General features: G+C 40.0%; 1 protein-coding gene across 1 annotated transcript in view; it reads right to left on the bottom strand.

Moving 5' to 3' along the window:
* Positions 1-6430, bottom strand: part of PLEKHA2 (pleckstrin homology domain containing A2) — a 119663-nt gene extending 113233 nt beyond the window's left edge. The window contains exon 1 of the mRNA XM_075343018.1: positions 6105-6430. The gene's annotated coding sequence lies outside the window, so the exon portion shown is untranslated. The remainder of the gene's footprint in view (positions 1-6104) is intronic.
* Positions 6431-6755: the final 325 nt, after the last annotated feature.

The raw sequence follows: 6755 nt of genomic DNA, 5'->3' as shown, positions 1-6755 counted from the left end.
GATAGATAGATAGATAGATAGATAGATAGATAGATAGATAGATAGATAGAGGGATAGATCGATAGAGGGATAGATCGATAGAGGGATAGATAGATAGAGGGATAGATAGATAGAGGGATAGATAGATAGATAGATAGATAGAGGGATAGATAGATAGAGGGATAGATAGATAGAGGGATAGATAGAGGGATAGATAGATAGAGGGATAGATAGATAGAGGGATAGATAGATAGAGGGATAGATAGATAGATAGATAGATAGATAGATAGATAGATAGATAGAGGGATAGATAGATAGATAGATAGATAGATAGACAGAGGGATAGATAGATAGAGGGATAGATAGATAGATAGATAGATAGATAGATAGATAGAGGGATAGATAGATAGAGGGATAGATAGATAGAGGGATAGATAGATAGATAGATAGATAGATAGATAGAGGGATAGATAGATAGAGGGATAGATAGATAGATAGATAGAGGGATAGATAGATAGAGGGATAGATAGATAGATAGATAGATAGATAGATAGATAGAGGGATAGATAGATAGAGGGATAGATAGATAGAGGGATAAATAGATAGATAGATAGATAGATAGATAGATAGATAGATAGATAGATAGAGGGATAGATAGATAGATAGATAGATAGATAGATAGAGGGATAGATAGATAGAGGGATAGATAGATAGAGGGATAGATAGATAGAGGGATAGATAGATAGATAGATAGAGGGATAGATAGATAGATAGATAGATAGAGGGATAGATAGATAGAGGGATAGATAGATAGAGGGATAGATAGATAGAGGGATAGATAGATAGATAGATAGATAGAGGGATAGATAGATAGAGGGATAGATAGATAGAGGGATAGATAGATAGAGGGATAGATAGATAGAGGGATAGATAGATAGAGGGATAGATAGATAGATAGACAGAGGGATAGATAGAGGGATAGATAGATAGATAGATAGATAGATAGATAGATAGATAGAGGGATAGATAGATAGAGGGATAGATAGATAGAGGGATAGATAGATAGATAGATAGATAGATAGATAGATAGAGGGATAGATAGATAGAGGGATAGATAGATAGATAGATAGATAGAGGGATAGATAGATAGAGGGATAGATAGAGGGATAGATAGATAGATGGATAGATAGAGGGATAGATAGATAGAGGGATAGATAGATAGAGGGATAGATAGATAGATAGATAGATAGAGGGATAGATAGATAGAGGGATAGATAGATAGATAGATAGATAGATAGAGGGATAGATAGATAGAGGGATAGATAGATAGAGGGATAGATAGATAGATAGATAGATAGAGGGATAGATAGATAGAGGGATAGATAGATAGATAGATAGATAGATAGATAGATAGATAGATAGATAGAGGGATAGATAGATAGAGGGATAGATAGATAGATAGATAGATAGAGGGATAGATAGATAGAGGGATAGATAGATAAAGGGATAGATAGATAGATAGATAGATAGATAGATAGATAGATAGAGGGATAGATAGATAGAGGGATAGATAGATAGAGGGATAGATAGATAGATAGATAGATAGAGGGATAGATAGATAGAGGGATAGATAGATAGATAGAGGGATAGATAGATAGATAGATAGATAGATAGAGGGATAGATAGAGGGATAGATAGATAGATAGATAGATAGAGGGATAGATAGATAGATAGAGGGATAGATAGATAGATAGAGGGATAGATAGATAGATAGAGGGATAGATAGAGGGATAGATAGATAGATAGAGGGATAGATAGATAGAGGGATAGATAGATAGATAGAGGGATAGATAGATAGATAGAGGGATAGATAGATAGATAGATAGATAGATAGATAGATAGAGGGATAGATAGATAGAGGGATAGATAGAGGGATAGATAGATAGATAGATAGATAGATAGATAGAGGGATAGATAGATAGAGGGATAGATAGATAGATAGATAGATAGAGGGATAGATAGATAGAGGGATAGATAGATAGAGGGATAGATAGATAGATAGATAGATAGATAGATAGATAGATAGAGGGATAGAGGGATAGATAGATAGATAGATAGATAGATAGAGGGATAGATAGATAGATAGATAGATAGATAGAGGGATAGATAGATAGACGGATAGATAGATAGATAGAGGGATAGATAGATAGAGGGATAGATAGATAGAGGGATAGATAGATAGATAGATAGATAGATAGAGGGATAGATAGAGGGATAGATAGATAGAGGGATAGATAGATAGATAGATAGATAGATAGATAGAGGGATAGATCGATAGAGGGATAGATAGAGGGATAGATAGAGGGATAGATAGATAGATAGAGGGATAGATAGATAGAGGGATAGATCGATAGAGGGATAGATAGATAGAGGGATAGATAGATAGATAGAGGGATAGATAGATAGAGGGATAGATAGATAGATAGATAGATAGATAGATAGATAGATAGAGGGATAGATAGATAGAGGGATAGATCGATAGAGGGATAGAGGGATAGAGGGATAGATAGATAGATAGATAGATAGATAGATAGAGGGATAGATCGATAGAGGGATAGATAGATAGAGGGATAGATAGATCGATAGAGGGATAGATAGATAGAGGGATAGATAGATAGATAGAGGGATAGATAGATAGAGGGATAGATAGATAGATAAAGGGATAGATCGATAGAGGGATAGATAGATAGAGGGATAGATAGATAGAGGGTTAGATAGATAGATAGATAGATAGATAGATAGATAGATAGAGGGATAGATAGATAGAGGGATAGATCGATAGAGGGATAGAGGGATAGAGGGATAGAGGGATAGAGGGATAGATAGATAGATAGATAGATAGATAGATAGATAGATAGATAGATAGATAGATAGAGGGATAGATCGATAGAGGGATAGATAGATAGAGGGATAGATAGATCGATAGAGGGATAGATAGATAGAGGGATAGATAGATAGATAGAGGGATAGATAGATAGAGGGATAGATAGATAGATAAAGGGATAGATCGATAGAGGGATAGATAGATAGAGGGATAGATAGATAGAGGGTTAGATAGATAGATAGATAGATAGATAGATAGATAGATAGAGGGATAGATAATAGAGGGATAGATAGATAGAGGGATAGATAGATAGATAGATAGAGGGATAGATCGATAGAGGGATAGATAGATAGATAGATAGATAGATAGAGGGATAGATAGAGGGATAGATAGATAGAGGGATAGATAGAGGGATAGATAGATAGATAGATAGAGGGATAGATAGATAGATAGATAGATAGATAGAGGGATAGATAGAGGGATAGATAGATAGATAGAGGGATAGATAGATAGATAGATAGCTAGAGGGATAGATAGATAGATAGATAGATAGATAGAGGGATAGATAGAGGGATAGATAGAGGGATAGATAGATAGATAGAGGGATAGATAGATAGATAGCTAGAGGGATAGATAGATAGATAGAGGGATAGATAGAGGGATAGATAGAGGGATAGATAGATAGAGGGATAGATAGAGGGATAGATAGATAGAGGGATAGATAGATAGAGGGATAGATAGATAGAGGGATAGATAGATAGAGGGATAGATAGATAGAGGGATAGAGGGATAGATAGAGGGATGGATGGATAGAGGGATGGATAGAGGGATGGATAGAGGGATAGATAGAGGGATAGAGGATAAATGGATAGTTAGATAGATATTTTATACATATTATCTATCATCAATCTACATATAATATTATATATTAACCCTGAGGGCTCTTTTGCCATTCGGTCTGATATCGTTCCACAATGCATGGACTGTCCGCGATTCTCGTGACCCAAGCGTTACAGCTTCATATATTTCTATGCAGCCGCCATGTTGGATTTGGGGGAGCCGTGAACAGTCCGTGCATTGTGGTCCAACATCAGACCCAATGGCAAAAGAACCCTATGGGTAGGTTCCTTTCAAGTGTATATAAAAAAAAAGGTCCGATTTCCATCCGGAAAAGTGGGACAATTTTTTTCTCACTTGTCATCTGTATACAATCCTTTTTCTTTACAACAGCAGCTATTAACCATTTACAGTTTCCCATGTTACACAATTGCAGTGTATCCATAACGCTATACTGTTATATCCGATTTTTTTCGCGCACCCATAGATTTAAATGGTTGAGTCTCATCCGATTGCCAAAGGAAAATCGAGCACGCAGTAATTTTTTTTTTTTTTCAACCAGAGATTTGGTCAGTGAAGTGAATAAAATCGGTCATCTGCTCTGCCCCCATTGAATAACATTGCTTTCACTCGATCCGACAATACGGTGGTCTGCACGAGCCTCAGCTGTGATCCTGATCCCTTGCAGTGGCTATCTAGCGTTTGTGAGGCAAACTCTAGATACAGGACACAGGGTAGTCTGGACACAGGGTAGTCTGGCACAGGGTAGTCTGGACACAGGGTAGTCTGGACACAGGGTAGTCTGGACACAGGGTAGTCTGGACACAGGGTAGTCTGGACACAGGGTAGTCTGGATACTTTAGAGACCGCCGACCTACAGATTTTTTGGGGCACCATGTTTTTTTATATCTAATGACGGGTCTGAACCTTCTCGAGGACCAATATTTCCAAGGTTGTCATAAACCTTATTCCACAACCTACAGATTCATCCTGTGACAAGTAATTATTACTGAACATAAGTATTTCTGGATCTGATACTACTCTGCCTGGTGGTCACTAGACCCTAAGGATATGTCCGGTGGTCACTAGACCCTAAGGATATGTCCGGTGGTCACTAGACCCTAAGGATACGTCTGGTGGTCACTAGACCCTAAGGATACGTCCAGTGGTCACTAGACCCTAAGGATACGTCCAGTGGTCACTAGAACCTAAGGATACGTCCGGTGGTCACTAGACCCTAAGGATATGTCCGGTGGTCAATAGACCCTAAGGATATGTCAGGTGGTCACTAGACCCTAAGGATACGTCCAGTGGGCACTAGAACCTAAGGATACGTCCAGTGGGCACTAGAACCTAAGGATACGTCCAGTGGGCACTAGAACCTAAGGATACGTCCAGTGGTCACTAGACCCTAAGGATACGTCCGGTGGTCACTAGACCCTAAGGATACGTCCGGTGGTCACTAGACCCTAACGATACGTCCGGTGGGCACTAGAACCTAAGGATATGTCCGGTGGTCACTAGACCCTAAGGATACGTCCGGTGGTCACTAGACCCTAAGGATATGTCCGGTGGTCACTAGACCCTAAGGATACGTCCGGTGGTCACTAGACCCTAAGGATACGTCCGGTGGTCACTAGACCCTAAGGATACGTCCGGTGGTCACTAGACCCTAAGGATACGTCCGGTGGTCACTAGACCCTAAGGATGCGTCTGGTGGTCACTAGACCCTAAGGATATGTTCACACGGGAGTTTTTAGAGGCAACAGATTCCGATCCGGTTTTGAAGAGAATCCCACTTAGGAATTACTTTTTTGTTTGTTTGTTTTTTTAAGGCTTTTTTTATAGACAATTTTGAACTATTTTTTCCCCTACCTTTTTTTGCAGCTTTTTGGGTGAGGATTCTGTGGAATGCGCCTCAAAGTACAGACCCATCACTTTCGTTTTTCCCCTACACAGCTTTTCCAAACTGGATATCATCACTATACCAACGACTGGGATCCTTTCCAAAAACCCTACAGCCTGGTGTTATATATATATATATATATATATATATATATATATACACATACACCCTGAACATGCAATTTACGTGACTCTGTCCAGATCATATGGGAATATATATATATATACTCCAAAGACATACTGATAGGGACTCTAGATTGTGAGCCCAAATGGGGACAGTGTTGTCAATGTATGTAAAGCGCTGTGGAATTAATAGCGCTATATAAATGAATAAAATTATTATTTTTATATATATACATACACCTTGATTATGTAATTCGCGTGACCCTGCCCGGATCATGTGGGTATATAGTATATACCACAGAGAAGCCGTGATTTTATCCAGATTCATAATCTAGTCTCGTGGCTGTGATCTCATAAGGATCCCATTGTGACCTACCTCTAGCACTGGTCTTGGTCGTGTTTGGATCTCCCCATTTTTCGGGCAGGGGTCACATCTGGCGGCCTCTCCGCTGAGCTCCTTACATTGGATCACTTACGTCTTCCAAGCTGCTGAGATAACATAGGGCAGAATGTCTTGAGGGTCACAGGATCCTTCTCGTGAATCCTGAGTTGTGTATAGGGCGTCTCGGGAAGTTTCAGCCTTCTTCCAAAATATTCCTAGAGCAAGTGAAGCCTGCTCCTCACAATCATCTGTGCCACTTCCCCTGCTTGTGTTTGTTTGTCTCCTTCCTAATCACTGAGTCTTCCCCTGACAATCCGTGTGACAGGCACGCCTCACACTGCACACCCTCCACACACAAAAGACACACTCACCAGTGTGGGCCGGGTTATGGTGAAGCAGGAAGCTGCAGCAGCAGACAGTACAATGCCCGCTCCGCACTGACACTGCTGTCACCACACACATTTCGGATGTGCACGAAGTTCTTCTTCTGCACCTGCTATGTGGGGATCAGGTAAAAAGTGTCGCTGGTCTACCGGCCTCGCTCACACGAGCGTATAGATCGCTGGTCTACCGGCCTCGCTCACACGAGCGTATAGATCGCTGGTCTACCGGCCTCGCTCACACGAGCGTATAGATCGCTGGTCT

The sequence above is a fragment of the Anomaloglossus baeobatrachus genome, chromosome 4 (genome assembly GCF_048569485.1).
Source record: "Anomaloglossus baeobatrachus isolate aAnoBae1 chromosome 4, aAnoBae1.hap1, whole genome shotgun sequence".
In the NCBI taxonomy this organism is placed as follows: Eukaryota; Metazoa; Chordata; class Amphibia; order Anura; family Aromobatidae; genus Anomaloglossus; species Anomaloglossus baeobatrachus.
This window is presented reverse-complemented; position numbering and strand designations above follow the sequence as displayed.